Consider the following 24,450-nt stretch of genomic DNA (forward strand, 5'->3'; position numbering starts at 1 on the left):
CCATAAATTCTTAGCTTTGACCTTTCAGGTTCAAACTCATGTCTTTATCCATTAAGATATCCCACTAAGACTCTTAAATTTTGAAAACAAAGTCTTAATAGTGACTAGAAGCATTGAGTCCAAAATACCAATTGGGGTTGGAATTCTCTAGACAAAATGTGATGTCTAAAATAGCAAGACAAAGTACAATGCCATAATGGTAACTCATTAGTCTTTCTTGGGTTTAAGCTTCCAAGAATGATCCAAGGAGTCAAGGCTACCAACTTGGAGCACCAACCATAGCCACCATGGCAGTGGTGCTCGGAAGTGGCTACCACCATCTCGGTGGTGGAGGTTTAAGGGTGAAACATACCAAATAAAAGGAGATAGTGAGAAGGATAAAGGCTTAACAAAATAACAACTATGACGCCGATCTTGCTTCACTTCCAAGGTGCGATCCCCTTCATCTTTTCACATGCTTTGTTCATTTCTTTCTCGACCTCCTCCCTATTGGCTCTTCTCTATTCCTACATATCTCCTACTCTCCATCCTGTTCTCAGCCCCAATTAAAACAACGCACACCCTACTCTCATTATTAAATTTTTAGTTAGGACTAAAGCCAATTTAAGTGAGGCCTATTCCATCTAAAAGAAACGATCAAATATCTCTATAAATCCATCAGCCATATGTCCTAAAAATTAAATTTACATAGTAACCCAAAACTATGCCATAATGACAATTTAATCATTTCTCCATGAATTCTTTTCAAAGAAAGTTTCAGGAATGCATCCTTTTTGGCCCCTCATATAAAAAAATATTTAGGATTTTTTTAATTAATTATTATCACGTCTCTTTTATTATTATTATTATTATTATTATTATTATTATTATTATTATTATTATTTATTAGCTTCATGCTTTTTAAACTACAATAAAAAATTAAAATTGAAAACAGGTGTTACATAAGAAGCTAAATTTATGATGTTCTTGGATGCAAAAGAGTGGCGAAGAACTTTGTAGATATTCCCACTCTAGAGTCCCTCCATATACATGACCAAGTCCATACTTTGTTATGAAATATTGGTTAGGAAGGGTTCTTATCACTTCATGTAGTTGGTTATGTTTAATCCACTCTAGAATTTTCGTCATCTGTCACGTTTATTCATCAAACTATATATCTTTCTTTTCGTAATTTCAACCGCAATTACTAATTGCACATGAATCAACTATGTGAGCTCATTGGTTCCCCAATTGCGAATACTTATGTGCCATTTCACATATGTAATTTCCTTTTCGGTAATGATTGGAAATATTTTTAGGGAGTGAATTGCATGGTTGACTTATATGCCAACCATTACAAAGGTATCGAGCATCATCCATCCCACCCTAAAGGCCAACCATTGCATTTTTTCCTCAATCATTTTCCCTCGAAATGATATAAGCAACGCGGGTCAAAAGGAGTTCGAGCTCTTGTGGTATCTGATACATAATTTGAAGTGATTTCCCGATTTCGGACTACTAGTTACTTTCAAATTGTTGAAGTTGTCCCGAAGTACCAGTGGTCAACTACATTATGGAGGAATGATCACCTTCATTCTCAAACACCCAACTCTATCTATTCACTTTCCACACGTTCACAATGTCATTGAAAGAGAAACTCGCTTAACCACCAACGTATTTAAAAACATCCATATGTTTCATATTGAAATAAGGGATGCTTATTAGGCTGTTGACAACCACGACTACCTTTTCATTTGCATTCAAAATGCCAATCTTCTTAATTTATCCAACCCCATCCACAAAAATGTATAATAAGATGTTGCGCATCCCTACAATGACTTGTACATGGTAGAGTTTTAGTGGTTGCATGTCGACTATAGTTGCATGCATTATAATTGTTACGACCTTTATGATAGTGCTAGTGAGATGACTAATGAGATGGTGGAAGTAATAGAAGACTTATATTCCTTCTGAGAGAGCCAAGGTATGCATAACTAGAATAAAACCAATTTCATGTCTGATATTCGTCACGAGGTTTGTATAGGAGGTCAACCAGTACAACCACCCTACTACCCTTAATATCTACAACAATATCTTCCTCAATATCTGTAGGAGTATCCTCCATAATATCCACCCAATACCCGCCTCTTGATCCTCCTCAGTAGTTGGTCCCACTTTCTCTCGAAGCATCAAGGACGATACATCTATTTAAGCCTAGGGAAGGGGTGAATTTCATTGCATTATGAAAATATATATATATATATATATATATATATATATATATATATATATATATATATATATATATATATATTAATTTTCATAATGCAATGAAATTCACCCCTCCCCAGGCTTAAATAGATGTATTGTCCTTGATGCTTCGAGTATATTAAAAAAATCATTCATTGCATTGCATATAAACATAAAAAACATAAAAAATGCAAAAATAATAATTTTTTAGTTTTTTTTTAAATAAAAAATTTAAAAGAACAAAAAGTTTTTAATTTTGTCATTTGATTTTATCTTTTCATTTAGGTTTCTAAGATCATATTCATGCATTTTTCTCTATTCTGTATTCTCATCTATAGAATGCGTTTAATCTTTTGTCACAATACATAATTAAGGTCAAAGTTTGGCCTACTTATCCCTTGTATACATGTGATATCATTAACTTGTGAATCTTTAGAACTGTTGAGGGAACACACTTGTTTTTGTAATTCACTTAGTAGAGGTGCATAGTAGTATTTTATAACAAGCAACTCCATTTAAATAATTCGGGTCATAGTAGGTGATAATCAAATATAAGGTGTCTTTAAATACCCATGAGTATGTTATTGTATATCAAAGTCACATCAATTTATAAAATTAAAAAGATGTAAACAAGTAGAATATGTGCAGCTTTTTCAAAATTTATTTTTGTTCATTTTGAAGTCAAATCCATTTTTCAAAAGATAGTTGTTGAAGTTGTTTGTTATTTTTGTTAAGTTTAATAGTTGTAAATATTTAGAAATTAGGTGTCTATTTTCAACAAAATGTTAGTTTATAAAATCATGAAGTCATCAAAAGGTGGAACCAAATGTCAAATTTTTACAAGTTTTGTATGCCTTTTTATAAACAATTCTTCAAAGTAAGTTTGATAAGTTTTTGTATAGTGATTTTGTAAAAAGATTTTACTTTTTTAGTTCTTATTTTTGTAAATATTCAAGTTGATTTTGTAAAAAGCTTTTAGTTTGTTAGTTCTTATTTTTGTAAATATTCAAGTTGAGTCGATGTACTAAAAAAAAAGACCTGAACCAAGAGATTCCAGATTTGTCATAATGATATATGATCTTTTCGTATAGGAATGATAATCATTGGTATATATCTTAATATTGTTAGATTGCTTAGTATGGGTAGTTGATTTATTGCCAATACTTATGTTACACGGTTCTATTTTGTATGCTTTGTGTTTATATATACTTTTATACATGTTAGTATCGTTGACATAGTTTATAGATTTTTCCTATTATGGAATGTTGGAAGTTGACATGAACCTTGGAAGATGAGATGAATATGATCAATTACAAGTTGTTTAAGAGCATGGAGAGAAGACTATAGAGAGTGGTGTATGCCTTTACCGATGTTGGAGTGACCTCCACCTTAAATAAATGAGTGTAGATATTGATAGGAGTGAGTTCACACATTTTGTGAAAGGAGTGCATATACGAGTGAATTAGCATTTTAGTAAGTCCTCCCTATAGATTGAGATGTACCTGCCTTGTTAGTAAATGTTATTAGAAGATACCTTATACCATAACTGTATGTATTTATGCTAGGTGTTTGGTGAATATTTGTGTCCCATGTGTTCCATTGTCTTGTTTTGGAATACAGTGCATTTGCATGTATATGGGGTATATGTTGACAACCCTTTAATCATATTATGTTTTTTGGATGAATAACTTAAGTCGTTCTTTCTTTTGTTTTTGATTGCATACACATTTCTTTTCTCTTCCCCGGATTAAATCGATTTTTGTTTTCTTGAGGACAAGAAAAGGTTCAAGCTAGGGGAATTCGTTATGTGTATAAAATGCACCATTTTCATACATATTTCGTGTTTAATTCAACGCATTTCATATCATTTTTGTTTAATTTTACATGTATTTTTCATTTTCAGGACAATATCAAGGATCTATCTACTTTACATGGTTTTTGTGGACGTTTCAGGTGCATTTGAAGGTTGAACCTTGCTTAGGATGGTCGAGGGAAGCTCTATGTGACATTTTGTAATTTTTGGAGCCAAATTGAAGAATTTAGAAAAACAAAAAATAGAAATTTCTTAGAACATTAAATGACCAACGCTTCAGTTGCTCTTGTCATTATGCGGGTGTATTTTGGGGATTCTCTAGCACAACAAATTTGTTACACGAACATGATTTGGCAATACATATTCATTACAAGGTCGTGTAATGTAATTTTGATAGTTTTCTGGTTTTAATTGTTCAACTTATCCACTATTTTTGGGCCACTTCGTCATATCTTCGAACACACACAAGAGAAGGGCAAACTTTTGGGAGCAGTCACCATTCATTATCCTTTTGGAAACACTATTTCTTTGAATTTATAAGTTGTTTTAAGATCAAAACGTGTTTAATTTATACTTCAAGTTAGTCATGTGTGGCTGACTTTCATCTTTATTTCAAGTTCTAGATTCTTAATTACTTGTTGTTTAGATTGTGATGTGTACTAAATTTCATGTTTTTATCTAGTGATCTTTGATTTGGTTCTCATTACATACTTGAGTTGTACTCTTTTTACTTGATCGATGAAATTAAGGTCCATGCCTTTTTTTATTCAAATTTTGAAATTTGTAAATGTTATGTGATTTGGAACTAGTAACAAACATTAAATTGGTTTCAAATGAACCAAAAAGTGTAGCCAAAGATTTTATGCATTTACATTCCTGAGCATATTAGAAGTATTGAGTACGGTTGGTATTAACTGCATGAACTTAAAGTCATTTAGTGATTTAATTTAAGAACTTTTTTAGATTAGATCAACTAGATGAAGCTTTACCAAAAGATCATGTTTGAGTAAAAAACATTAGTCAGTTTGAAGATATTGTTGGAATAGTGTCTAAGGCTGCAACTATATTAGGCAAGTATTTGACCCGGTTGTGCATGGTCCTTTTGGGTTGCCTTCACCATAGCAACTTGATAGGATGATTTATTAAGAGAGAATAAATATTATTAATATATTATGAGAATAATATAAAGAGTAATAATATTATTATTTGATTAATATAAGTCATAAATTAATTAGAATTAATTTGGTGACTTAAAGAGATTAATTAAATAAGAGGGTATAAACTGTCAATTATTTGATAGTTAAACTTTAGACTGTAAATCCTTTATGGATAGATATTGGACGAATTCTAGAAGCTAAGGATAGCTTAAAATCATCCATTGCTTATCTAAGGAAAGGATATGGATTGCTTTAAGAGAAGATTATCCAACTAGGGTTTAAGTTGTAACCCTTAAGGAGTCTACAAGTATAAATAGACCCTATGGCTAAGGGAAATCGGCACTTCATTGAGAATAGAGAACCCCTAGCCGATTTCCTCCCCTCTCCTCTCTCCCAAATCATCCTCCTTGCTATTTGGTGTTTGTAACCCATTAGAGGAGTGATAATTGTGACTCTAGAGCTCCAAGACAACAAGATCAAACAAGAGATTCAAAGGTATGATTCTAGATCTGATTTAGTATTGTTCTTATACCCAATTAGTCATTAGAAGTCTTGGATTCAAAGCATGTTTAATTAGAAAGCCTAGATCCAAGCATTAGGGTTTTGCATGCGCACATAGGAAAGTTCTTATGGCTAAAACCCATCAGTGGTATCAGAGCCTAGCTTGGTTTCTATTAAATTGTTGCTTGTTTGTTTGAAACTTAACTGCAAAATTCGATTTTTGTGTTTCTGAGTCATGGACTCGGCGAGTTCCATAGTGGACTCGGCGAGTTGGCCTGACTCGGCGAGTCCCTTGGTACACTCGGCGAGTCCAAGCGTCAGGAATGGCCAGATTCGGGATTTCTTCATGATTATCTTATAGAAACTTACCTTAATCATATTAGATCAACCCTAATCCGTTTTTTTTTTGATATATATGACTATAATCTAGATCTAATTAAAGATATTTATCAACTAATAAAATATTTAATTTCCTTATATGATAATTAATTAATTATTTTGATTAATTTGGTAATTATCTTGCATGAAATCTTGAATAAATCAAATATAGATAATTAGTGAATTATTTGTTAATTAAAATTATTTGTTATTTGATCCTCCGTGTTTTAAATGTTTAAAACTTGTCCTCAAGTTTTGAAATTTATATTTTGTGATTAAAAGTTTTTATTTAGACAATTTAAATTTCAAACCCTAGATTTTAAAATGTTTAAAATACAACCCTATACTAATATAATATTACAAGAATAATATATATATATATATATATATATATATATATATATATATATATATGTATGTATATATATATATATGTATGTATGTATGTATAACTAAAATGCTAGTCTTACCGTTAGTACGCCTCATTCACGAAGCCGATCTATAAGGTGGGTATAAGGTTGCGGCCTATAAAATGGCGCTTAATGGGTGTACACTCACACCCACCGCTTGCTTGATCGGTGGAGGGTTGTTAGTCGAACGGGTAGGATAGGGCAACCTCATCCTCTCATTAAAAGTATAATATGTAATACAAAGTAACTACACATTTTTTAAAATTTCCCAATCTTAGTTACTTTAGGAAAAATGAATTGATGCAATCCCATGAAATTACACTTTGCACCCTTGCTAAGAAGTTAGTGGAGCGTGTGTGGTTTACCAGCACACTAATTGGTTCTAAGCAAAGGTGGCAAAGGGTGATTCATTGTTTATCATAGTTCAATGGAGCGTGTGTGGTTTACCGACACATCGAATAGGTGATCGTTACAATGAAGCCACCATGTGAATTTGCATGGTAATTCACACCCGCTTTGTGATCCTCGGTATCCCAGTCACAAACAAGAGGGGCATATCGAGATTTAAACATGCCATTGAATAGTTTCAATGAATCTCATCCGAACCTAGGAATTCTCAATACATTAGGACTTAAAGTTATGATGGTGGAGAATTAGTGAATCGTCATTCACTTACCTTCAATTTATTTGCATGTTAGATTACGGCATCCCTTTTCTAATATGTAATTCTTGTTGTTGGATCCTAGCCCTAATTTTTCTTATTGGGTGATAATTAGGGATTCATATTCTAATCTATCTTTGTCCTTTCTATTTGTAGATGTCGAACGCAAACAACACTGCTGCTAGTTCCTTCACACTGATGAGCCTTTGCCAAAAGGTCACCTTCGATGGAACGAACTTTAGCGAATGCATAAGATACATTCGCACCATTGCTCGCTATGAGGATAAGGAGTATGTCCTCAATGAGAAGCTCGAGAAGATTAACCCTGAAATCGCTACTCCGGCTGAAATGACCGCTTTTGAAACTCATGAGCGCGATGCAACAAAGGTACATTGCATCATGATAGCCACCATGAACTCCGAATTCCAAAAGTCCTATGAGGACATGTACCCATACGAGATGCATCAAGACTTATTGGAGAGATACCACCAGAACGCGAGACAAGAGCGTTATGAGATTTTCACTAACATGATTTCCGCTAAGATGGGTCATGGAGAATCTCTTACCGTGCACCTACAAAAGATGCAAAGGTATGTCGACCGCCTTCGCAAGTTAAACGTTGACTTTGGGGAAGACTTGGTGATCGACATGGTGCTTCACTCTTTGCCTCCGAGCTACAATCAATTTAGGATGACCTACCACATGAACAAAGAGGAGGTCACCCTAAGCAAACTCCAAGGTCTCTTGAGGGTCGTTGAGAGCAACTTCAAAGACAAGTCTGTTGCACCAACTCCCAATCCACCTGCTGCTCCTGTCTTGGCTATTAGTCAAGGAAAGGGAAAGAAGAGGAAGGCTTCGTCTAAGAACTATCGCAAGGTTAAAGCCCGAGATGGTGCCTATTCTAGTGGGACCAAATTTGATCCTGCTAAGCCCTGCCCAAACCATAAGGAGGTAGAGTGTCACCACTGCCATAAGATAGGACATTGGAAGAGAAGCTTCCCAGAGTACCTGCAAGCCATTAAGGAAGGAAAGATCAAGCCCTCTTTCGCAGGTATATACACAATTAAATCTAACAATTCTAATCATGCTATTTCTTGGGTTCTTGATACCGGTTGTGGTTATCACATTTGTTCTAATGTGCAGGGACTAAGAAGAAGTAGGGATGTGGAGCAAGGAAGGATCAATCTAATCATGGGGAACAGAAGATCATCGCCTGTGACCAAGATTGGAGTGTATTCTTTAATGCTTAGGAATAATTTATGTTTAGATTTGAACAATTGTTTCTATTCGCCAGAAATGGCTAAAAACATCATTTCATTTCATGGTTTGTTTAGACAAGGCTTTAGATTTTCTTTTAATAATGAGAATGGTTCTATTTTGGCTTATCTAAATGGTGTCTTTTATTTTGAAGCTATACCATGTAATGGAATTTATGAAACTGTTATGATTGTTGATAACTTAGAAAATGATGTTTTAAACATAGATTCTTCCAATAGTATGGATAGAGCGTCCTTGTGGCATTATCGTCTTGGACATGTCAACAAGAAGCGCATAGCCCAACTCCAAAAGGATGGAGTGTTGGAGTCATTCAACCTTAGGGAAGATGACACGTGTGAGTCTTGTTTGCTTGGAAAGATGACTAAGTCGCCCTTCACGAGTACATGTGAAAGGGGTGAGGGTCTATTGGACCTAATACATACCGATGTATGTGGACCGTTTAGATCAACCATGAAGGATGGGAACTGCTTCTTTGTGACTTTTACCGATGATTATAGTAGATATGGGTATATCTATTTAATCAAGCAAAAGTCAGAAACCTTTGAAAAGTTCAAAGAGTTCAAGAATGAAGTGGAGAATCAATTGGGCAGGAAAATCAAGATGCTTCGATCCGATCGAGGAGGAGAGTACCTAAGTCTTGAATTCCACGATTATCTCAAGGAATGTGGAATAGTTTCACAATTAACGCCTCCTAGGACACCGCAGTTGAATAGTGTGGCAGAAAGGTGTAATCGAACCTTATTGGATATGGTTCGCTCTATGATGAGTCGTGCTTCACTACCTATCTCTTTTTGGGGGTATGCCTTAGAGACTGTCGCCCATATCCTTAATCGAGTCCCTACTAAGAAGGTTGCCAAAACACCTCACGAGATGTGGACAGGGAAAGCTCCCTCGTTAGCACATATCAAGGTTTGGGGTTGCGAAGCTTTCGTAAGACGAGATACTCACGACAAGCTCGAACCTCAAAGTGAGCGATGTATTTTCATCGGCTGCCCGCATAAATCCTTTGGATATCTCTTCTATAGACCGAAGGACAATGTTGTCTTTGTTGCGAGGAGAGGAGTTTTCCAAGAGCGAGAACTCATAGGCCAAGGAGACAGTGGGAGGCAAACTGAGCTTGAAGAGATTCAGGAGTCGATAGATGAAGGAACCTCTACCGATGGCGCTCAACCCGAGGAGGAAACTCCGGTTGAACCAATTGACGAGTCCTTACCTCTTAGACGTTCTGATAGAGTTAGAGTTCAACCCCAGTTTTATGGTTTTAATATTACTACCGAAGGGGACACGTATATTAGTGACGGTACACTAATAAATCTTGATGAACCTAATAGCTATAAGGAAGCCATGGCAACCCCGGAGTCTGCGAAATGGAAAGAGGCAATGGATAGCGAGATCCAATCCATACATGATAACCAAGTTCGTAAGACCGTTGGGTGCAAATGGATCTTCAAGAAGAAGACCAACATGGATGGAAACATACACACATATAAAGCGCGATTGGTTGCGAAGGGCTTTACTCAAACTCCCGGAGTTGACTATGATGAGACCTTCTCACCAGTTGCGAAGATAAAATCTATTAGAGTGATGCTAGCAATTGCCGCATTTCATGATTATGAGATTTGGCAAATGGATGTCAAGACCGCTTTCCTTAATGGAATGTTGGCTGAGGATGTTTACATGGCTCCGCCAGAGGGGTTTGTGGATCTGAAGCATCCGAATAGAGTGTGTAAGCTTGAGAAGTCCATTTATGGACTTAAGTAAGCGTCTCGCAGATGGAATCTTTGCTTCGATGAGAAAGTCAAAGAGTTTGGATTTGTACGAACCGAAGATGAATCATGTGTATATGTGGGAGTATAGTTAGCTTCCTCGTTCTATATGTCGATGACATATTACTCATAGGAAACGACATCCCGACTTTGCAGGAAGTTAAGTCCTGGCTCGGGAAGTGCTTCGCTATGAAGGACCTCGGAGAGGATTCTTACATTTTGGGAATAAGGATAGTAAGAGAAAGAAGTAAGAGACTAATAGGACTTAGTCAAAATACTTATTTGGAGAAGGTACTAAAACATTTTAGTATGGAAAACTCAAGGGAGAATTACCGATACAAAGTAATGCCAAGTTGAGTAAGACTCAAAGTCCGAGTACCGAAGCTGAAATAGCAGAAATGAGCCGAGTACCATACACTTCCACAGTTGGCTCAATCATGTACGCTATGACTTGTACTCACCCCGATGTAGCCTTTGCTTTGAGCATGGTTAGTAGATATCAAGGGAACCCTGGCAGAGCCCATTGGATTGCGGTGAAGAATATCCTTAAGTACCTTCGGAGGAAGAAGGAATGGTTCTTAGTCCTCGGAGGGAGTGATGACTTGAAGGTGCGAGGGTATAGTGACGCCAGCTTTCAGACCGACAGGTACAACTACCGTTCGCAGTCGGGCTGGGTCTTTACCTTGAATGGAGGAGCAGTGACATGGAAGAGTTCCAAGCAGGAAACAGTAGTTGATTCAACGTGCGAATCAGAGTACATTGCAGCGAGCGAAGCCTCGAAGGAGGTAATATGGCTGAAGAACTTCATCGGTGATCTTGGAGTTGTACCTGCCATAAAGGAGCCCATGGAGATTTTCTATGATAATGAAGGAGCGGTTGCCTTGACCAAGGAACCGAGGGATCATGGTAGATCAAGACATATCGACATAAAGTATCATTTTATTAGACATCGTGTAGAACAAGGACAACTTGTAGTGAAGAGGGTATCATCAGAAGATAACCCAGCAGATCCGCTTACGAAGGGACTGAGTAGGGTTAAGCACTTGCAGCATGCTAGGAGTATTGGGCTGAAGGAAGATATTAGCATAGATTAGATAGTATTAGAAACGTGTAATAGATAAATGTAATTAACATTTGATGATTAAATAAAGGAGTTTTATTTATAAGTAATGTTACTATCTTATGTTAATTGTTTAACTATTGTTTCTCTTTGCATGTTTTGACTTCCAGAATAATTGAGTTTATTAGGAATAATCAAATTATTCAAATTGTCCACAATCGTTCATATGTTGGAAGTAGATATGAATGAAGATTGTCATGAATTGGTATGTAGATTGTCTAAATGGTGTTAGACATAGCAAAGGGTTGCTGCAACATTCATGAGTGCTTATGAACTAGTTTTGAGCATTGGAACAAACCCGTGCTTGCTGGAATCACCTTATGGAATATGATATAAAAGGGTGATCGCAAGACGATAATATCATATAGTCTTAAAACCTAGATATATGGTTTGTTATTTGTTAATTGATTGTACATTGATAATGCGAAAACGCATCAGTAACTTGGTGTTATAAAACGCATTGTTGTGTATAGTTGGTTAATGAATAAGTAAATGCATATAAGTCGAAGTTTATCTGTAACTTTTATCCCAAGAGGGTAAAAGCGATATCTCGGCCGCTCGATGATTTGATTTGACTTATGTGTCGGGCCCGGTCAGAACTGAATTGATGTGTTCGATTAAGTTCTATGTCAAATAAATCAGAGATCGAGAAACCTAAATGCTTGACAAATCATTCCATAGGATTGTCAGCATGATATCTAATAGAGGACTGTACGATCCCTTATCTAAAGGACAATATTGATTAGATCAGAGTTTGACAACGTCTTTGAGAGCTACGATTGCAAATCGAATTGTACTTGTGCATATAGTTACTAGACTTATCCAAATGGGAGACTGTTGGAATAGTGTCTAAGGCTGCGACTATATTAGGCGAGTATTTGACTCGGTTGTGCATGGTCCTTTTGGGTTGCCTTCACCATAGCAACTTGATAGGATGATTTATTAAGAGAGAATAAATATTATTAATATATTATGAGAATAATATAAAGAGTAATAATAATATTATTTGATTAATATAAGTCAGAAATTAATTAGAATTAATTTGGTGACTTAAAGAGATTAATTAAATAAGAGGGTATAAACTATCAATTGTTTGATAGTTAAACTTTAGACTGTAAATCCTTTGTGGATAGATATTGGATGAATTCTAGAAGCTAAGGATAGCTTAAAATCGTCCATTGCTTATGTAAGGAAAGGATATGGATTGCTTTAAGAGAAGATTATCCAACTAGGGTTTAAGTTGTAACCCTTAAGGGGTCTACAAGTATAAATAGACCCTATGGCTAAGGGAAATTGGCACTTCATTGAGAATAGAGAACCCCTGGCCGATTTCCTCCCCTTTCCTCTCTCCCAAATCATCCTCCTTGCTATTTGGTGTTTGTAAGCCATTAGAGGAGTGACAATTGTGACTCTAGAGCTTCAAGACAACAAGATCAAACAAGAGATTCAAAGGTATGATTCCAGATCTGATTTAGTATTGTTCTTATACCCAATTAGTCATTAGAAGTCTTGGATTCAAAGCATGTTTAATTAGAAAGCCTAGATCCAAGCATTAGGGTTTTGCATGCGCACATAGAAAAGTTCTTATGGCTAAAACCCATCAGATATTAGAGCATATTAATTTCTTAATTACAAATGGATTAAACACAAATTTTTGTCATATTACATCTAACAACATAATACACGTATAGAATTTGGAATCGGAAATGTCTTTTAGTCACTAAATTTTAATCTTTATTTAGTTTATTTATGAAGTTCAAATTGATACTAACACAACCCCCCATCATTCTAACAACTGATATTGTGTCATGTGAAAATATGGTCAAACAATGAGTCTGATATCCTAGTGGTCCGATCTTGTTTATTCTATACAATATCTTAGTATACTATAGAAATGAATAGTTGTTTTTATCCCTTTATTTGCTGTTTTGACACCCAAACACTTATCAAACTCAAAACCTTATTTTCTTAAAGGAGGTTTTATTAAAAAGTTTTTAAATGTCCTTTAGCGCTCAAGTCCAAACTTAATACTAGATATTAAACTTAAAATTGGATCGCATCGATTATATAAAATTTGTATTTTATAAAAGAACATTGTTAAAATGTGATTTTTAATAAAAAGCGTACCATGGTTTATTGGATGCATGCAATAACTATTATATAATATGTTTTTTAAATTATAATTATAAAAACATCAAAGACCTCTTATTAAACTTTAAATCTATGCAATCTAATTTAAATAGCACTCACACATCACTTGTATAAGTTATTGGATAAATCATACCTAACCGCTAGTGTTATCTTTTGATGGTCGGGGTGTACTCGTGATTAATGTAACCTACTTATAGGATGATTACACTGTATAAATAATATACGCACATTTCAACTCCAAGAAATTGATTTAATGTAGTTTATTTGACATGTGTGAATCTTATTTGTATATAAAATATTCCTAATGATATTTTCACTAAAAGAAAATAACTATACACTATGATATATGACTTTGTTTCTAATAAATGTCTAGATTTAGTACAAGACACCTAATCAACTTTATTAATAACTATGGTTGTTGTAATTATATTTTACATGTTAAACAGTAATTATGAAACCTTTGTTTAAGTTTTCAAATATAAAGTTGAGACACAAACTAGTAGAACCATCTAAAGTCTTAGGGATAATAAATGATGATCTAAACCTTACCATATATGGTTTACTTTATAATAGGTAGAAATCATCTTGATTTATTCTTTTGGTATTATGATTTAATCACTATTACTTGTATCTTGAATATAAACACCAACTAATAAGTAGACAAAACACTTTATAGGACTTATTATGGAAAGGCTCAATCCTTATCTTACTTAATGTTTTAAAGTTTTCAAACCTATGTTAGACTAAAGCTTCAAACCCCAAAATATACTAAATACATATTTGTAGAATATTATAAAAGGTTGCATAGATTATGTTATATAAAGCCACCAAGAATAACTTCTATTATTCCTCTCAAAGTTGGGTTATCAGAAAGCAAGCTTTTAATGACAAAGCATATGGGTGGCACATGGAACTTGAAGTACCTCAAGAACCATAGTCTAACATTGTAAAATTTGGCACTAGTTTCGACAAGGGATTGTCAAACATGAATAATAGTTCTTCATAAACACAAACCGTTTGCATATATGGTAAAAATCATCTATAACATGAGAAATATGGAATCTCTCAATGATGAGTTCTTCTTGATGGTTTCTATAAAATCCATCAACTACCAAAATTTTATATTAGATTTTGAACCTCATTAATGAATTTGAATCATTAAGACTGAGATGTAATCCATGTCTAATAATCATGTGTAGGCTAGATTAATCTTCCTCCTTATAACAAGGCTAGAAGGAGTAAGTAATTCTTGAGTAATTCTCCTTATAGAAAGGATAGAAGGAGTAAATAATTCTTTTGGAAATAATACACATTTAGTAGAATTATTTTAAAATCTTTAATCATACTCACATTTAGTAGAATTATTTTAAAATCTTTAATCATACTCAAAAATTTTCTCAAGTAACTATGATTAGATCAACAAGGATATTATCTACCATGACTACATATTCTAATTATAAGATATGGCAAACATATTTAATGAAAAAAAAAACTGTTTTTCTTAATAGAAACTAATTGGAAGATTTCTATATAGCATAGCTTGTAGGTTTTCTTAGTCCAAGTTATGTAAGACTTAAGATCCATTAGTGGATATAAATCAAACATCTCAAGTTGGGAATCGTCATTTTAATATGAAACACTATATATATATATATATATATATATATATATATATATATATATATATATATATATATATATATATATATATATATATATATGTAACACCCGCATTTCCAGGCTAGGCATTATTGTTAATGTAATAGTCTAGGTTAACCGTTGTAACTCCTTTTGAAGTATTAATGATGAAATATTTAAGTATTATGTGAATTATGTGATTTACGTGTTTGTTTATTAATTATTATAATTTAATGAATTAAGAATAAAATAAGCGTCAAAAGTAAAGTGTGAGATAAGCCCGATAACTTTGCATGAAGATGTAGTGGTTGAAACAAGGATTATGGAGATATAAAGAATGCCAAAATCCGAGTTATAATGAAGAGGTTATGATATGTCAAAGTTTCGCGATAGAACTGGCACGACGTTGAATGACGTAAAATGTGAATTTGAGATAGAGCGATATTTAGCCTTAGTGATCTAAATGAATGTTGTAGAGTTCGTTAAATCGAGAGTGTGCATAAAAAGATCGTTCAAATCTGACTTCTTATGAGGAAGTTATGATTTTCCGAAGTTTCGACTTAGTAGTATGCAACCCGAATACTTGATTTGAGATCGAACGGTTTCTAGCCGAAGCAATCTAAACGAGAATCCAAGATCTGGTCATTAGTAGTGCAACGATAAAAAGACAGACGAAAACGGACGTCAGATGAAGAAGTTATGAATTTATAACGAAGTTTTCCTGTCCCGGCCTACTAAAAATAAATAATAATAAAATCAAAATTAGCCGACGGAGTCTAAACAAAATTTGTAGATCCTAGTCTCACCTACGCGTGGATATAACGAACGTCGAAAACGGAGTTTATATGAGCAAGATATGAATTTTTGAAGTTTATTAAATAATTAAAATATTAAATTTAAATATAAATTCGGATATTATCCGAAGGAGGGGAGGAGTCATCGATCCGATCCGAACTACGCCTAGCGTAGTTGAGTACGCCCAGCGTACCCAGGTGCATGAACCGCCTCGGACTTGAGTGCTCTGATGACGTAAGCGATGACGAATTTGAGCTACGCCCCGCGTAGCTGAGCGTTACGCCTAGCGTAATGCGAGGGTTCCAGCCCCTATAAAAGGGTGCGAGGGCAGCCGGCCTTTTTGCTCCTTTTCTCTTCTCTCTCTCCTATTTTACCTCGTTTTCCGTGCACGAAATATCCCAAAGCCCTGGTATTAATCCCAAGCCCCGAAGCACGTCCCGAAGCCCCGAAGATCCCGAGAAGTGAGATTCCCGAGCCGAAGCTCTGCCCGTGGGAAGCCAATTTTTGTGAAGATCTTCCAGATATACTGATGAATACTACTTCTACGAGCCGTAGTGTTGTCCGGTCATCTTCTGATCAAGTGGGTGTGTAGTCACTTTATTCTAATGCATAATTATGGAGTATTTATATGAAATACGTGTTATGTGTATATTTTGTTGTTATATGTGTGAATGTATATTCACTTTCTTCTATCTCATAGATATGATTTATTCTCTATGAAATACGTGTTATGTGTATGTGTCTCATCTGTCGCTTGGAATATGTATTGAATGAGAATGCTATAAAGGTTTTAAACTATGTATAAATATATATATATATATATATATATATATATATATATATATCTACTAATATGTTGGGTAGAACATGGGTAGATAGTTGATGTGTGATAAACAGATGAGAGGCCTCGATGTTGTTTTTGATTCAGTCATCTAGCGGAGTTTAGATGGCGACCACGGACTTTTCTAGACAGTCCTATGGAACGCTAGCAGGCTCGCCACCTATGGGTGTTAATGAACTTGAGTGTTCATTCGCTGTACTCCATCCCCATCATGGTTGCCTTATTTGACATATGTTGTTGGGAAACCCCTGAATGCATGTGTTGTCGCCCCGATGAAATATTGTAAGACTAGGTCCCTTGTGTTAGTTGTTTTAGGGACGTAAAGTGAGAATAACGGGAATGGGTAATTGGGTTATTGTTGGTTGATGAAAATAAATTTAATTACTTATTGTGGGTTGAAAACCCTATATGCTCATCAAGCTCCCAAGTCTGACCCACTCAGCTTTCTTTGTATTACAAGTAGTGGCGCCAGAGCATAAGTTGGATGACTTGTTATGTTATTTTTTGGATTATAGACCTGTTGTTGTAAATAACTGTTGTAAGGTCTATGTTGAAATGTTTATGCTTTTGGTCTATTTATCGGAACATGACATCGCAAGTATTGTAATATAATGAAAAATACATTTCTTTAAGAAATGCTTTGGTAAATCTTATTTTTATCATATTTTGTTTTGGGAACAAATTCCACAACTCTTTTAAATCAAAAGGATTTACTCTGAAATTATTTTAAAAGCATAAATGAAACCGGTCTTTTCTGGTCGTGATTTTGAGGATGTCACGGTTGGTATCAGAGCATTAGTTTATGCAAACTAGGAATTTGTAGGATTTCTAGACATAAACTTAGAATGCTAAGTGAAGATTTTGTGATAGTGTCTGTTATATTTTAGACACGAGCACTAGTTTATTTTAGGAAAATTGCCTAAAATGCTTTTATGTGCTAAATGTTATATGTTTGCCATATATGATATTATTTGTTCGGATCTATGGTCTGTTACCGACCGGATCTGGAAACCTTATGTGTGTAGGATTCTAAGCGTACGCCTACGAATTTAGAACTAGCATGTAATAATTTCGGAGTGATAAGGATGATTTAATTATCTATCGTGATTGAAGATCTAAATTCAACATATTCGGTGTGTTGATCAAAAATATTAAGAACTAGAAGTGGAGTTGGAAACGTGAACGAAGACAGGAATCAACCACCTGTGGTTGAGCGAGTACCTGTTGTAGCTGCAGCACCTGAGCCAATAGCAATTCCTGGTGTTCAATTGATGATTCAGACGATGTTGGATCGTCAAATTGATGAAAGTAGACGTGTGCTTCGGCAGAATCGTGAAGAAATTTCTATGCCTGTTGAACAACCCGAGTTGAATAAAGGGCATTCGGAAGGAGGAAACTTCAGTGGATCAGTTGGTCAAGCCAACCCACCGATAGTTAGGCAAAACAACCAAGATTGAGGGAATAATGGAATGGGGTGCAAGTACAAGTACTTTTTGACTTGCAAACCATCAACCTTCACTAGAAAGGAGGACCCGATCGGAGTTATGGATTGGATCTCAGAAATGGAGCTAGCTTTCATGACGTGTGGCTGCAGAGGCAAGTTGCAGACCACTTTCGAAGTACGTCAGTTCAGCAGTGGAGTTGTTCATTGGTGGAACACTTTAGGGAAGACCCTAATCCCTAATGAGCCACTACAACTGACATGGGCAGAGTTCTTGCTGCAGTTCAAGCGCAAGTTCTGTTCGGCCCAAAATCTGTTGGAGTTAGAAAACAAGTTTCTGACATTGACGAAAGGCAGCATGTCAGTCGATGAATATACTAATAACTTTACAGACACGATGGATTTTTCTTTGCGCATCATTCCAGATGAGCTGGCAAAAGTAGATCGATATGCAAAGGGACTCCCATGGGAGTACGAGGTGCCAGTACGTCAGGCACCTACTCTGGAGGCAGCTATTTGGGCTACCAAGTCTGTTGAGAACATGATCAAGGGGAGAACCACCAACAAAGTTGAAGTTGGTGAAAAAAGAAAGTTTGAAGGAGCTTCAGGTTCCAGTAATAAAAACAAATTTTCGAAGTCTAATTCGAAAAAGTTTGGAGGAGGAAAAGGAGGCGAAGCAAAATGGTGTGAGAAGTGCAAGAAGAAGCACTCGGGGAAATGTAGTGAGGATGTGACCTGCTACAAGTGTCGGAAGACGGGGCATTATGCCAATGAGTGTCCGTCCAACAAGAGGATGTGTTTTGGATGTAACGAGGAGGGGCACATTTTGAAAGATTGTCCGAGAAAGAAGGAGGCAGTGAAGCCCAACATTCCACCAAAGCCGAAGGCGAGAGCCTTCCAGATGACACTTGAGGCTGCGAAGGATGAAGCTGATGTCGTTTCAGGTACCTTTCTCGTAAACGAATTGCCTACTCAAATTTTGTTTGATCCTGGAGCCAACTACTCCTTTATTCCCATGAATTTGGTAGAAAACTAGCTTTGCATGTTGATAGAGTAGATAATTCTTTATTAGTCAAAGTTGCTAGTGGCAAGTTTGTACCTGTTAGCCCTCGTATGAAAAACATCTTAATCGACCTGAATGGGAATAAGTTTCACGAGAATTATTGCCTATCGAACTAAATGGTTTCGACCTCGTTCTGGGAATGGATTGGCTTTGCGCCAATGATGCCGAGATTTTATGCAAGAAGAAGATAGTAAAAGTAAACCCGCCAGGAAAAGAGTCATTTATGGTGTATGGGGACAAATGTCGAGTAAATTCTGGAATCATTTCCCTAATGAAAGCAAGAAGGTGTTTGGCCAAGGGATGTACATTGTATCTAGTATCCATGAGTGATGCTAAGAAGGAAAAGAAGGAGGTGCAGAGTATTCCAGTGGTGTGTGATTATTTGGAAGTATTTCTCGAAGATCTTCCTGGATTACCACCTGATAGACAAGTGGATTTCAGAATAGACTTATTACCAGGAACCACGCCAATAGCAAAAGCACCGTACTGATTAGCACCAACGGAGATGAAGGAGCTGATGATGCAACTTCAAGAGTTATTAGACAAAGGTTTCATTAGACCTAGTTCATCACCCTGGGGAGCTCCGGTGTTATTCGTAAAGAAGAAAGACGGGAGCATGAGAATGTGCATTGATTACAGAGAGCTGAATAAGGCAACGATAAATAATAGATACCCGTTGCCAAGGATTGATGACCTGTTTGATCAATTGCAAGGTTCGAGATATTTCTAGAAGATCCATCTATGGTCAGGATATCATCAGCTAAAATTGAGAGAGCATGATATCGAGAAGACTAAGTTCAGAACAAGGTATGGACAATATGAATTCTTGGTTATGTCGTTTGGACTAACCAATTCTCTAGCAGCGTTCATGGATTTAACGAATAGGGTCTGCAATCCATTCCTTGATAAATCTGTGATAGTATTCATAGATGACATTATGATTTACTCAAAAAGCCAAGAGTAGCATGACAGACACTTGCTAGAAGTGTTAGAAGTTTTGAGGAAGGAGGAGATGTATGAAAAGTTCTCCAAATGTGATTTTTGGATTCGAGAAGTCCAATTATTGGGTCACGTGGTCAACCAAGAAGGGATAATGGTTGATCCAGCAAAGATTGAGGCTGTAGTGAAGTGGGAACAATCGAAATGTCCCATAGAGATCCAAAGCTTTCTTGGATTAGCTGGATATTACCGAAGGTTTATCCAAGGCTTTTCTTCGATCACGACTCCATTGATAGATTTGACCCACAAAGGAGCTACTTATGCTTGGAGTGATAAGCATAAACAAGCATTCGAGAAGCTAAAGAAGAAGCTTTGCGAAGCACCGATACTTTCTCTACCCGATGGAGTTGAAGACTTTGCTGTTTATAGCGATGCGTCTAGTGTTTGATTGGGTTGTTGTTTTGACCCAAAGAGAAAAGGTGATAACATATGCGTCTCGACAGCTGAAGGAGCATGAAAAGAACTACCCTACTCATGATTTGGGGTTGGCAGCGGTAGTTTTTTCTCTGAAAATATGGAGGCGTTACCTCTATGGCACGAAGTGCAAACTTTTCACTGATCATAAGACTCTCCAATATCTCTTTAATCAGAAAGAATTGAATATGAGGCAACGACGCTGGCTAGAGTTACTTAAGGACTACGACTGTGAGATACTTTACAATCCCGGTAAAGCTAATATTGTTGTTGATGCTCTCGGTCGGAAAGTCAATGTTGAGAGAAAAAGGCCAAGTACGTTGAGAATAGAAGTTATCTCGACAATTGTGGAGAGTATAAAGAAAGCTCAAGAGGAAGCTTCAGAAAAGAACGACCGAAAGGAGGAACGTTTGGGTAAAACATTAGTGTTCGGTATAAACAGTCATGGACTGAAGGTATTCCAAGATCGGATTTGGGTACCTAAGTCCGGAGGAATAAGAGATCTTCTGATGGAAGAAGCTCACAAAACCATGTACTCGATTCATCCCGGTAGCACTAAAATGTATAGGGACCTGAAACCCTATTACTGGTGGCTGACGATGAAGCTTGATATAGCAAAGTATGTGGCCGAGTGTGTGACTTGTGCGAGGGTTAAGGCACAACATCAGAAACCATATGGGAGTTTAGAACCTTTGTGTGTACCTATAGGAAAATGGGAAGACATCACAATGGATTTTGTCACAAACTACCCAGGACAAAGAACGGTCACAACATGATTTGGGTGGTCATTGATCGATTCACTAAGAGTGCGCACATCATAGCAGCCAATGAGAAATGGTCTATGGATAAGCTTGCGAATTCTTATGTGAAGGAAATTGCCAGGCTTCACGGTGTTCCATTAACGATTGTATCGGATCGTGATAGTCGTTTCACCTCAAGGTTTTGGAAAAGTCTACAAGAGGAAATGGGTACCAAGTTGTGTTTAAGTACAGCTTACCATCCGCAGCCTGATGGTCAGAGTGAACGAACGATACGAACACTTGAAGATATGCTAAGAGCATGTACCCTGGAATTCCTAGGTAACTGGGATGAACATTTACCTTTGGTATAATTTTCCTACAATGATAGTTTCCACTCGAGCATAAAGATGCCACCTTATCAAGCTTTGTACGGATAGAAGTGTCATACGCCGTCTTGTTGGCTTAAGGCTGGGGAAAAGCAGTTTATGGGGCCCGAGATGGTCCATCAAACCGCTGAAAAGTTGAAAATAATTAGGGAGAGAATATTAGCAGCTCAGGATCGTCAAAAGAGCTATGCTGACAACAAGCAAAGACCGATGACTTTTAAAGTTGGAGATTCAGTTCTGCTTAAAGTCTCACCTTGGAAGGGACTTATAAGATTTGGTAAAAGTGGAAAGTTGAGTCCAAGGTTTATTGGACCATTTAAAGTTCTTCATAGAATTGGAAACCAAGCTTACAAGCTCGAATTACCTGAAGAACTAAATGGTATTCATAAAAATTTTCATGTATGCTATTTGAGGAAGTTCACGGGGGAAGTTCCTGACATTATTCCAATTTCTGAATTAAGATTGGATGAAAACAAAAGGTTGATTGAAGAACCTGAGGCAATCGTTGACCGAAAGACAAAGAAATTACGACGCAAGATGGCCGAATTAGTGTTTGTCCGTTGGAAACATACGAATGGGTCAAATCTCACCTGGGAAACGGAGAGTGACATGTTGAGTCGTTATCCACATTTGTTTGTTGATGTGTGATTCCGGGGACGAAATCAACCTAAGGAGGAGAGAATTGTAACGCCCGCGTTTCAATGGCTAGGCATTATTGTTGATGTAATAGTCTATGTTAATCGTTGTAACTCTTTTTGAAGTATTAATGATGAAATATTTGAGTATTATGAGAATTATGTGATTTACGTGTTTGTTTTCTTAATAATTATAATTTAATGAATTAAGAATAAAATAAGCGTCAAAAGTAAAGTGTGAGATAAGCCCGATAACTTTGCTTGAAGATGTAGTGGCTGAAACAAGGATTCTGGAGATATAAAGAATGCCAAAATCCGAGTTATAATGAAGAGGTTATGATCTGTCAAAGTTTCGTGACAGAACCGACACAATGCTGAATGACGTAAAATGTGAATTTGAGATAGAGCGATATTTAGCCTTAGTGATCTAAATGAATGTTGTAGAGTTCGTTAAACCGAGAGCGTGCATAAAAAGATCGTCCAAATCTGACTTCGTATGAGGAAGTTATGATTTTCCGAAGTTTCGACTTAGTAGTATGCAACCCGAATACTCAATTTGAGATCGAACGGTTTCTAGCCGAAGCAATCTAAACGAGAATCCAAGATCTGGTCATTAGTAGTGCAACGATAAAAAGACAGACGAAAACGGACGTCAGATGAAGAAGTTATGAATTTATAACGAAGTTTTCCTGTCCCGGCCTACTAAAAATAAATAATAATAATAATAAAATCAAAATTAGCCGACGGAATCTATACAAAAGTTGTAGAGCGTAGTCTCACCTACACGTGGATATAAAGAACGTCGAAAACGGAGTTTGTATGAGCAAGATATGAATTTTTGAATTTTATTAAATAATTAAAATATTAAATTTAAATATAAATTCGGATATTATCCGAAGGAGGGGAGGAGTCATCAATCTGATCCAAAATACGCCTAGCGTAGTTGAGTACGCCCAGCGTACCCCGGTGCATGAAGCGCCTCGGACTCGAGTGCTCCGATGACGAATTCGAGCTACGCCCGCGTAGCTGAACGTTACGCCCAGCGTAATGCGAGGGTTCCAGCCCCTATAAAAGGGTGCGAGGGCAGCCGGCCTTTTTGCTCCTTTTCTCTTCTCTCTCTCCTGTTTTACCTCGTTTTCCATGCAAGAAATATCCCGAAGCCCCAGTATTAATCCCGAGCCCCCGAAGCAAGTCCCGGAGCCCCGAAGATCCCGAGAAGTGAGATTCCCGAGTCGAAGCTCTGCCTGCGGGAAGCCAATTTTTGTGAAGATCTTCCAGATATACCGATGAATACTACTTCTACGAGCCGTAGTGCTGTCCGGTCATCTTCTGATCAAGTGAGTGTGTAGTCACTTTCTTCTAACGCATAATTATGGAGTATTTATATGAAATACGTGTTATGTGTATATTTTGTTGTTATATGTGTGAATGTATATTCACTTTCTTCTATCTCATATATATGATTTATTCTCTATGAAATACGTGTTATGTGTATGTGTCTCATCTGTTGCTTGGAATATTTATTGAATGAGAATGCTATACACGTTTTAAACTATGTATAAATACATACATACATATATATATATATATATATATATATATATATATATATCTACTAATATGTTGGGTAGAACATGGGTGGATAGTTGATTTGTGATAAACAGATGAGAGGCCTCGATGTTGTTTTTGATTCGGTCCTCTAGCGGAGTTTAGATGACGACCACGGACTTTTCTAGACAGTCTTGTGGAACGCTAGCAGGCTCGCCATCTGTAGGTGTTAATGAACTTGGGTGTTCATTCGCTATACTACATCCCCCTCATGGTTGCCTTATTTGACATATATTGCTGGGAAACCCCTGAATGCATGTGTTGTCGCCCCGATGAAATATTCTAAGACTAGGTCCCTTGTGTTAGCTGTTTTAGGGACGTAAAGTGAGAATAACGGGAATGGGTAATTGGGTTATTGTTGATTGATGAAAATAAATTTAATTACTTATTGTGGGTTGAAAACCCTATATGCTCACCAGGCTCCCA

Source organism: Lactuca serriola, chromosome 9 (genome assembly GCF_051521515.1).
Source record: "Lactuca serriola cultivar US96UC23 chromosome 9, Lser_US96UC23_V15, whole genome shotgun sequence".
NCBI lineage: Eukaryota > Viridiplantae > Streptophyta > Magnoliopsida > Asterales > Asteraceae > Lactuca > Lactuca serriola.